General features: G+C 42.5%; 1 protein-coding gene across 1 annotated transcript in view; it reads left to right on the forward strand.

Moving 5' to 3' along the window:
- The window catches only part of CDIN1 (CDAN1 interacting nuclease 1), a 136,431-nt gene extending 130,322 nt beyond the window's left edge, over positions 1-6,109 (forward strand). The window contains exon 14 of the transcript XR_004692302.2: positions 5,959-6,109. The gene's annotated coding sequence lies outside the window, so the exon portion shown is untranslated. The remainder of the gene's footprint in view (positions 1-5,958) is intronic.
- The last annotated feature ends 5,243 nt before the right edge of the window (positions 6,110-11,352 follow it).

Genomic DNA, 11,352 nt, shown 5'->3' on the forward strand with positions numbered 1-11,352 from the left:
AGGGTTTAATTGAGGGCCTAAGGTGAAGCCAATGACCATTAACTCCAGTCGGTCATTAATTCACAAAGAAATATCCTTGGCTGAGGTTATTCCTATTATAACGCAGCTAAAGCACTTCCGCTTCTAGAAAAATAGTTTTGCTTTTTGCCCCTTGTGCTGATGGAGAGGGAGGAGGGAGTAATGTTGAGAGGAAAGTGGCCTGTGGCCTGGTTACTACTCTCCCGGAAAATGAATACACTTTGGCCAATCATATCGTATTTTTAGTTCACATGCTTGATGGCAGCAATAGAACTGCGTCTGTGCTCAGTCAAAATCTATTACCCATTGCATTTTTAATTAACATTTAACAATTAAATGACTTTAAATGACTTCTAACTCTGCAAACTTTTCTAATAAAATGAAAGTGTGACAGGATAAGTACTGCAAGTTCATGCCGTAAGATAAATTCTAATGGCGATAATGATTTGCGTGGTGCAGGTCCCTGCCATTAACATAAATCCTGGGTTATATACCAAAATCATTAAGCAAAAAATGCAAATCACACAAACTTCAATAAGATTAGAACTGTGAGTGATTAGTTTGGCTAATCAACCAAAGAAAATGCCTTCTTGGTGCTATTTTAAGTCTGTTAAAGCTCACGTTGGAAACTCTGCATGGTTTCTAATGACCTGATGGCTTTTGTGGCATCATTTTGTAACCCTCTCTCTACTAGAAGGCTGGCACATGATTTGTTTCCTGTGTTTCATTCCTTGCCTACTTGTAGACTGCAATTGTATGGAATATTTAATATTCCATACTAATAGTGTTAAGGGTAGAAATCATAACAACCCTATTCCTATGAGACACTGCAAAGACATATGACAAGGCTGTATACCTAGCCTGTGGAGAAGTGACGCTTGAAAAGTGGGGAAGATCAAAGAAATAAAATGGAAGGCTCCCTCCCTGATCATTATAACAAAGCCAATCTCCCATCTGCCTTTCCAGCCCTTGTTAATTGTGTTTATGCATGCATGCATATATATATATATATATAGGCAGAAAAGAGCAGCAGCCTGGGGATTTGTCTCAGAGCAGGTGTTCTGTGTCTAAGAAGTTGTTCAGGAGTAGCATGGAGTTGTTTCTGTGAATTGTCTGAAAACACCAGCAGAGGGCAGGAGGCAAGAATTCTACAAGCAAGCTGGTCTTTGACTTCTAAAACTAATTTTATTGACGTTAAGATCCTAAGTTCTGCAGTATCCCCACTGTTTTTGTTGGGGCTATTTAAAAAAGACACTTTGGGGATTCAAGGCTAGCCTCCCATCCAACTCTGTGAAATATCTCAACGTAAATGTTTTGTTTTTTTTCAAACACTTCAGAACACAGTTATATGTCTCTTGGAACAAACTATGTACAGGCGGCGACCGTTTCAGGCACATCCAATATGTGTTTGACCATGCACCTACCACGTTGAATCTGGAAGTGACCCCCCAAACAAGGGCAGGGTGGGGGGCATAATGGGGTGTTTGCAGGCTTTTTCAATGGTGTTTTAAATATACGCAATTTCACTTACATGCGCAGTACCTTGGAACATAACCCCTGCGTAAATTGGGAGTTGCCTGTAGTGGCTTTAGAAAACAAATGATTCAATCTCAGGGAATTTTTGATGTCAATTCTTCACAGGGTTAGCTCACAGAGTCTTTGTGACATTTTAGCAAATGTTATCAATGAAGAGAAAGAGCACTGGAAATCACTTTGATACGATGAGGTCCTACAAGTCAGATTGCCCTAAGGTATGTGCACAACAATATGTATCTGAGCACATCACAAGAACTATGCTGGCCAGAGGAATGCCAGCTACAATTGGGAATAAGAACGGGGGCTGTCAGTCAGATGCTCCAGAGGCTTCTGCTAGACAGGAATGATCTCTGCTGGTTCCTCATCCATGTATACAACAGACAGAAATCATGGCGGAATTCTCATCGCATTGTGGAATCCCTAAAAATGCCTTCTGGGGTGGAATCCCATGAAAATGCTTCCTTTGGGACACTTCCCATGTTGCTATGTTAGACTCAAGGCAATGAAAGAACAACTTGAGAAGCGGCCATACAGATGAGCATAACATTTCAATTATCATTAGTATCTTAAATCTTTAAGTCCCCTGCTGTGGGACTCTCCTAGAATCATTGGCTGAAGAATTTGAGCTTGGCAACTCTATCCGCAAACCAGGAAAATTGGAACATTTGGATTTAGACTAATTTAATCCCACTGAAGTCAATGGTCACATGGAATCAATGGTGCTAAATGAGCTGGAGTCCGTGCACTGTGTCTTAATCGGTTTTAGATTGCAGTCTTACAGCACAATCAAGTGAACATTAGGCACACTTAAGTCCTGTTGGAATTAGCGGGATTTGAGTGGGCCTAAATTTCTCTGGACTGTACCCTTAGGGTCTAATCTTTCTATTACTTTACATAATAGGGTTGCTTGTCTTGAAGACTTCTGAAAGAGATGAAAGGTGCTGACTTAGCTTCTGAGCCACGTTGTTCCTCCCGCTTAGCCAACTCATACCTGTGGAGTGGTGTTGTATATCAGTACAGCCTGGGCAGGGAAGGTGGTCCCTTGAGGCATTGTGATTAATAGGTGCATATAAGCACTGTATTATGGTTATAAACTCATCAATATATGGTTATAAAATATAGTTATAAGCAGTCCCCTGATCTTTCGGACTCTCTAATAATATAACAATTGATCAGCCATTTGTTAAAAACATTAAGTGTTCATTAGATCTTCATAAATGAAAAATTTAAAAGGTGTCTGTAACAGTTTCAGAAGAGATAAATATTTATTAAATGCTATAAAGACCCATAATAATGAACCTCGTGACATGCTTCAAGAGATCACAAGTGTTTTAATGTCAACATTTGGCTTGGTTTTCTAGTGATCCCTTATTAGAATCTCGTATTCGTTGGTTTAATTCCAGAACAAATCAACTAGGGCAGTGGACATTGTGGTCAGAAGAGGTGGGATGAAGAATAAGGAAAGTTTAGATGGGAGGCTGGAGAGAGAGAGAGAGAGAGAGAGAACAATGTATACCTTGCTGTGATTCAAACTCTCACATTCTGAATGAGCTCGTAAACAGTACTAGCTTGGCTTAAACGCAAGATACCGGTAGTATCTTAGCAACTTTCCCAGAACTGTTTCTGGGAAAACTGGGGATTTTGAGGGCTAGGATTTTACAACCATCAAAAGTTGGTGGGGGAGAGTCAAATCTCAACACCCAGGAAACATCCGTGCCTGCTCCCTGTCCGTTCAGGTCCTCGTCTCTGATTCCACTAAAGCAGCAGCCACATAAAAACAACTTAAGTAATTCTAGGAAAGCCTGACCCACAGCCTGGCCCCCTTCTGCTTAGATAGCTGGCGTCTCTTCAGGTTCAGGATTTGGAGTTTAGTGGTTGGGATGAGAAGAAGGAACACTCATGGGAAAACATCAGGACAGGCAATGATGGCACTGCATCATAGAATCATAGAATCATAGAGTTGGAAGAGACCACAAGAGCCATCCAGTCCAACCCCCTGCCGAGCAGGAAACACCATCGAAGCATTCTTGACATATGCCTGTCAAGCCTCTGCTTAAAGACCTCCAAAGAAGGAGACTCCACCACACTCCTTGGTAGCAAATTCCACTGCCGAACAGCTCTTACTGTCAGGAAGTTCTTCCTAATGTTTAGGTGGAATCTTCTTTCTTGTAGTTTGAATCCATTGCTCCGTATCCGCTTCTCTGGAGCAGCAGAAAAACAACCTTTCTCCTTCCTCTATATGACATCCTTTTATATATTTGAACATGGCTATCATATCGCCCCTTAACCTTCTCTTCTCCAAGCTAAACATACCCAGCTCCCTAAGCCGTTCCTCATAAGGCATCGTTTCCAGGCCTTTGACCATTTTGGTTGCCCTCTTCTGGACATGTTCCAGCTTGTCAGTATCCTTCTTGAACTGTGGTGCCCAGAACTGGACACAGTATTCCAGGTGAGGTCTGACCAGAGCAGAATACAGTGGTACTATTACTTCCCTTGATCTAGATGCTATACTCCTATTGATGCAGCCCAGAATTGCATTGGCTTTTTTAGCTGCTGCATCAGATCTGCTTAAGGGAGAAAGTACATTAGGCTCCTTCCTAAGTTGTCGTCTACAGCAGCTTGTGAGAGGAGAGAGGAGACTGAAGGGCCTCTCCAGTAGCTCTGCTGAAAAAGCACAATTTTTTTGATCCTCTGAAAAATATTCCTTTGCTTCTGTTCACTAAGTGTCTGAGCTTGTTCCCCCCCCCCCGATATTCTCCCCCCCCCCTTTGTTTCATGTCTCTTAGATTGTAAACCTGAGGCTAGTGATTGTCTTCCCACTGATATCAGTAATCTGTCTTTTTTGGCAGAAAAGCAGCATAAAAATGCCAGTCATCTCATTGTCATTGTCATCACCACCATCTATTGGACCCACCTTTTGACCTCTTGCATCCCTATTGCATCCCAGATTCATCCTGGCTAACCTATATTGTTTTTGCTTCTTTTAAGGTAAAGGTAAAGGGACCCCTGACCATTAGGTCCAGTCATGGATGACTCTGGGGTTGCAGCGCTCATCTCGCTTTACTGGCCGAAGGAGTAGGCGTACAGCTTCCGGGCCATGTGGCCAGCATGACTAAGCCGCTTCTGGCGAACCAGAGCAGCGCACGGAAACACCGTTTACGTTCCCGCTGTAGCGGTACCTATTTATCTACTTGCACTTTGACGTGCTTTTGAACTGCTAGGTTGGCAGGAGCAGGGACCGAGCAACGGGAGCTCACCCCGTCACGGGGATTTGAACTGCCAACCTTCTGATTGGCAAGCCCTAGTCTCAGTAGTTTAACCCACAGCGCCACCCGCGTCCCTCTTTTAAGGTACTCCTTTTAAAAAAAGTTTTGATCTTTTTGAAGAGCACACACACACACCTTTGGGTCAGCCACGCCGGGCAGGTGAGGAAGGAACTGAATGGAAATGGTTGCGTGAAATTATCAAAATACCGAGAAGGGATAGGGGAAATTATGCTTTCGCATCCATTACAAGTGAACATACCGTATGTATAAGTAAGGCTTGCCAAAGGGGCAGGGGAGGAAGGACAGGCAACCAAGCATGGCAGGCAGACACTGAAGAAAGAGCGAAGTTACTTTCTCTTTAAAAGATGACACCTCGATCGACTATCCAATAGCTTAAAGAAGCCTTGTTCTCTGCAGGGAATAGGACACCTGTGTAATGACCCGGGAAGGTCTTACCCTGCTTGATTGAGGACGACTCGCCCCTGCTGCTTTCCCCTTGATTGAGGAAAGGGCAGCTGCTACCGAGGTCTCTCTGGTGATGGTGGGCCTTTCCGTCTGTCCTCCTTGGGGACCCCACAGGTTGTCTCCAGCCATGGTGATGTTGACTGGCGGAGCTCTACCTCTTTTCAAAAACAGACACGATTGCAAGATTCATTGTGGAAAGACTTTGTGTTGAAGGGAGGGGGCATGAAGCATCGGGGGTGGGAGAACGACACCGAGAGAAAGAGACGATCTTTGCTCCTTCTGCAGTGTGTATATCGTGTGCCGTTAGGCTCTGGAGTCACAAACAAATATGATTAAAAAGAGTTATTAGCACAAACAGCAAAGGAAATAGCTAAGCTGACTGCAAAAAATTAAATCAACACAGAACTGGTATGGCAGAAAGGGAATTAAAATTTGATTTAGGGGAATTATTTGTAGCACAACATTAGAAGTCAGTAAGCTAATTCCAAAATCTGCACTTCCTTAAAAACGGAGGGAATTTATTTTCAATATGATCTTATTGTAATTATCAGTATGATTCACTGCCTGCATGAGTACATGAGCCAGCGACGAAATCCATGGAATGTCAAGAAGGCTTATCTCTTCCCCTGCCTCTTTGGTTTCTTTCTTTCTCTCCTCCTGTGCCTGTGTGAAGAAGAGAAAGAAGACTGCGTAGTGCCTTGCGGAGTATAAAAGCAACATTTCTTGAAATGTACTTTTTGAGCTATCTCTGGATTCCAATCTTCCCACTCTTTTGAGCCAGCAAATCTGAGACTTTTGGAACAACTTCTAGAATTTATGCCTAAATCATCACCCTGTGAGAACTCAAGTTGATAAACCAAGGTGAATCTTTCTTCATTGATGTTTGAAAACTAAACTAATATTAATACCTGGTTTTTCATTTTTGAATGGGTGTTATGGAGATGAATTAGACAAGAAACTTTCCCACAACAGATGTTATTTCTTTTGCCATATTGCCACTTCTGGCCAAACACTATTTATAAGGTTTTAAAACATTTTTAAAGCCCTACAAACCCCACTTACCACTTTCATCTCCCTTGGGTGGCTGGGAAGGGGTGATTATAATCTGCCCCCAGACTCCTCACTTTTATTTCATCCAAGGATTGTCTATTTCTACAGCAAACCCCAGCCAGCATAAACATTAGCAAAATCTGAAGGACCAGGGTTTGCCTCTGCTGATTGAAACGATAGTATTTTCTAAATGTACATATGCAAATATACTTTAGCATATGCAAATCTGTGCCCCCCCTTTTGTCATCTCTCTCCCTCTCCCTCTCTCTGTCCACTCTTCTTTCGTGATGTGTAAGTGACTGGTGAATATAAACACAATGTTTCAATCTTCTAAACCAGGGCTCAGCAACCTTTTTCAGCCGTGGGGGGGCGGATTATATTTTTTTGCGGGGGGGGGGGGAATGAATGAATTCCTATGCCCTACAAATAACCCAGAGTTGCATTTTAAATAAAAGCACACATTCTACTCATGTAAAAACACCAGGGAGGCCCCACAAATAACCCAGAGATGCATTTTAAATAAAAGCACACATTCTACTCATGTAAAAACATGCTGATTCCCGGACTATCCGCAGGCCGGATTGAGAAGGTGATTGGGCCGCATCCAGCCCCTGGGCCTTAGGTTGCCTACCCCTGTTATAAACCATGGTTTGAGGGGTTGGTAATATGCTGTGGGTCATGTTCTTCCTTCGCCTCCTCTTTTGCTATTGTTCCCCGTTTTCTTTTTTCTGGTTCTGCTTCTAACCATTATCAAGCAAACGATGCTTAGGGCAGGACTATGGTTTGCAATTCTCTTCAAGCTGCAGTTTCAAATAATGGTTTGGACATAATTCCTTGTTAGCACACAGTATAGTATTCCCACTCACAGCAAACTATGCTTAGGAAAGGGAGAGGAGAGAGTGAATAAGCACTGGGCACGTTTCCAAGCCTCTCAATCAAAATGGGACCATGACGTCTGAATTAGTTGCATGGGCACTGGAGCACTTGCTCAGGAACCCAGAAATGTCTCTGGAAAAGTCATACTGCTTGAGGCCTATGCTGAAAAGGGAGAAGTTAACCACATTCATAGCCCTTCAGCCATGAAGCAGCAACGTTGAACAAGGTTGCCAGCTCTTCAGCTGGCCACTGTAGCTATGACCATGTCACCTGCTAATTCCAGCATATCAAGCTGCTATTAAAGTCTGGCAGCCCTAACATTGAGAATCTGGTGGGATGTCTGTTCACGTATGTCTGGGCATCAGATGTATCTAAGCAGCTCAGCTAATTCCCTAAATATGTTACATCTGTACCCAAACTGTTAACTTAATTTCAATACCTCAGTTTAAGACGTGATCTTGATCCGCTCGTAGTGGGCCGAAAATACTTTCTGTGTGAAAGCCTGCTGGAAGCCTGCCATGATTTTTCTCATACACCCCACCCCACCCCACCACCACCAAATTTTCATTGTCTCTCCATTGTTCTCCTGTTTCCTCTTCCCCCACACTTGGAATCCTCTCCGGGGGTCCAGATTGAGGGGCAGCTTGTGAAGCTTTCACAGTAGCTAACCACAGCCAACTTGCCAGGGCATTATGAAGTTTGTTTTTTAAGAAAAAAAGAATAAAATAAAAATGAATGTTTTCATTGTTTGGATTTTTAAATACTTTGTTGTGTTTTTTTATTCAAAATCTGTGCACTGCAGACAAAACAATTAGGAAATGCAAGCAATGCTCTCTGCAAACAACCCCAGGGTTAAATTCATTCCCAACATGGATATGGAGCAAGGTCCTCTCCACTAGCGTAAATCAAAATGGTTTGATTTACTGTGGTGACTAATGCTGATTCATATGAACTGCAGATCAACTCTACATATGTGGCTTTATTTTTCCCCGCCCGCCTCCCTGCACAAAGCTCTTAATATGTTTCTTTAGATTGTTCTCGAATTGCCATAAATACCATGCTACAGACACCACAAAAATAATGGCAAGTTGGAACACATCTGAGTGACATATAAAATTTGCTCTGTGGCAGATGAGCACCCTGGAGGTGCACAGGTTTGTCATAATATATAAGGAATCTTGGAGCTGATTAAATTATGTCTCTGTGCCAGTGTGTGTGTGGTGTGTATGTGTGTGTGTGGATTCAGGAGTATAACTGATTTGTTCTAGAGCTGATTTGTTCAAATGGATGATCTGTGACATTATTTGGTTCATGTTTTCAAAGATGTCTCGATGGGGGCAAGGGTGTGTGTATGAGAGAAACCCAAAATGTAAATATCACATCATGAAAAGTGCTGAGTGATTCCCAAACAACTGATGCCAAGTTACCAGCAGTAAACAACCAGATTCCCACTCCTTGTGCCATCACCACTTTTATAAACTTTTTGAAACAAGACTAGAGATTCTGTCTTTCTAATCAATATTCCACTGACCTGAGGAGCAAATAAAGAACGGGGGAGGGGAAGCAGAAAAATGAATTGTCTCGTAATAATATTGTTGCACATCATCCCAGTCTCCAAGCCATGCAAGATTCCAGGGGTTCAAGATGCTAACCCAGGACTCCGTTTCCTGGGAATGAGGGACAGCAGAGACTGTAGTGTCTTTATGATATAGGGTTTATTTGCACATATATGCAACCTGAGCCTAGGATGGAGGGGCTCACTCGCAGCATTAACTCACAGATTCTGCTTCTCCCATCGTCATAGCTTTAGATTCAAGCAGAAATCAAGCACGGCTCTCCCTCTTTGGCTTCTGACTGCTTCTAACTTTCATCTCTCTCACACAACTCTATTGTCCTTCAATCTAACTTTTTTTTTCTGGCAAGGGCTCCTTCATTGATTTTAACCCTTGCTGGATCCAGGAATTAGAAGGGACTCAGGCATACAGCCTATGCGGCCCCCCTCCAAATTCACAACACAATTCATCCTTAGTTCAGTCTTCAAGGGGTGAAAGCTCCTAGCGATTCATGGGGCTGGCCAAAGTGAAGGCCACCTCTTTAGCAGATGACTACATTCTCATTTTCCAGACCAGACTAGCTTTTATTCCTAATCAGTCAAACCTTGCTTGTTTTCTCTTTCTTTCTGTTTCCCTCTCTTAACTCTACTCCCCATAGAGAGATAAACAACACAGATTATTATTATTTTTACCAGTAGAACCTCTGTTGGGACCCAATGAACATAATGCTTCCTCCTGCAATCCAGCTGGGCAAAAGCATCTGAGAGGCAAGATGTGACTTAGATGGAGGCCAATGAAGGGTGTAACCTGGGAAGAATCCTGAGGGCAGGACAAAGAAGGCTGGAAGTCCACAACCCGGTTTGAACACCCAAAATCCCAAGGTGCATCCTGTTTGTATTTTTTGATTTTGAAATGTATCAGATAGAGTGTTTTTGTCTTATTTGTTCAATCTAGCAAGGTACAAGAAGCATGCAGAGAGTACAGTGGAAACTCGGTTTATGAACACCTCGGTTTACGAATTTTCGTTTTACGAACGCCGCAGACCCATCTGGAACGGATTAATTCACTTTCCATTACTTTCAATGGGAAAGTTTGCTTCAGTTTATGAACGCTTCAGTTTATGAACAGACTTCCGGAACCAATTACACCCATGCTTCGGGTTAAGTACGCTTCAGGTTGAGTATTCCGCGGACCGTCTGGAACAGATTAATCCACTTTTCCATTACTTTCAATGGGAAAGTTCGCTTCAGTTTATGAACAGACTTCCGGAACCAATTGTGTTCATAAACCGAGGTACCACTGTAGTTCTAAAGGGTAGAAAACAAAAATTGGCATTCTGACTAATGCTCCTCATTATACTGGCGCCTTTCTGGGTCTTTTCATTGAAACTCCATTTTGACTTGAATACCGTTACTTTGCATTCTTGTGGAGGTGTTTATGGATTTTGCATTTGGCTTGCTTTGTGGTTGTGTTTTTGGTACAATGTTTGTACCGAAAGTCTGTTGTGCAAGCAAAACTGCAACATTGGACACAATCCATTGTCTCTTTGCAACTTTTAAATTGGTTGGTAAGTCGTGCCCAGAAGGAGAGTCAGAAGTGGTTGACCATTCTGGCTGGCTTTCTGCTTTTAGCCTGCATTTTACTATTATAGCATGTGGGACAGTGATATACACAATGGACAAATGAAGACAAATAATGGAGCTAAACATCATTGGCTTGGGTAAAATTTGGAAAACAGTAAACTTTCTGATCCAAGTGTATCCACTGGAATCATGTGAATAATATGTAAACATTTTCTAAGCAGTCCTAGTAAAGTGTCAGAAAACCATTATATCCAGATAAAGATTCTGTCCCGTCCCATTTCAATGTCCAACAGGAAACTGGCACATGAAACTGGAAAATATGAGTTGGGGGGTTGCTTGGTCTCAGTTGGGAAAGTTATGTACGTCTGAAACGGGGTGGGAAACACAGCCTATAACTTTGGCTGTGCAAGCTCTCTTGATGAGGCCTGTCAGAAGCTTGTTACACTGAAATAAATGCTCCTTGGCTGTCTTTTTGCTCCCTATTGAAAAGAAAGCAAACCTGTAACTTGATTCTTAAACAAATTTCAAATGGTGTCATCATTGCTAATGGTTCTTTTACAATTCAGTTCATCACTTTAGGCAAATAGCTCTGATTCATAAATTCTCCAATTGTCAAAACAACATAAACGATCGTTTATCAAAATGCAATAAATCTCGGCAAGCAATGAGATAGTGTAAAGAAGACTTGCTGTTGTGTACAGGGCTCTGCTTCCTTGGCTGCACTTAAAGGGCCATCCGTGAGTGGATAGGCATTGAAATTGTTGCTGTGAGTTGCCTAACATTTTGCACGGAAAGCATTCAGCCTGCGAGCTTTAGTGGTCCTTTGGAAACCTCAGAGCTACTTCCGTCAGCGACGGCGCTTCTCCAGATGGTATGAGGCTAACCTCTTAGCTTAAACATCTTTTTAGCATTCTTTCCTTGAAGCTCATCTCCAATGTAAAATCAGGCGAGGCATTTGAAATATGTCAGATCCTCAAGATGCTGCCATGCACGCTTTTCACTTCG

This window comes from Zootoca vivipara, chromosome 1 (genome assembly GCF_963506605.1).
Source record: "Zootoca vivipara chromosome 1, rZooViv1.1, whole genome shotgun sequence".
Lineage (NCBI taxonomy): Eukaryota > Metazoa > Chordata > Lepidosauria > Squamata > Lacertidae > Zootoca > Zootoca vivipara.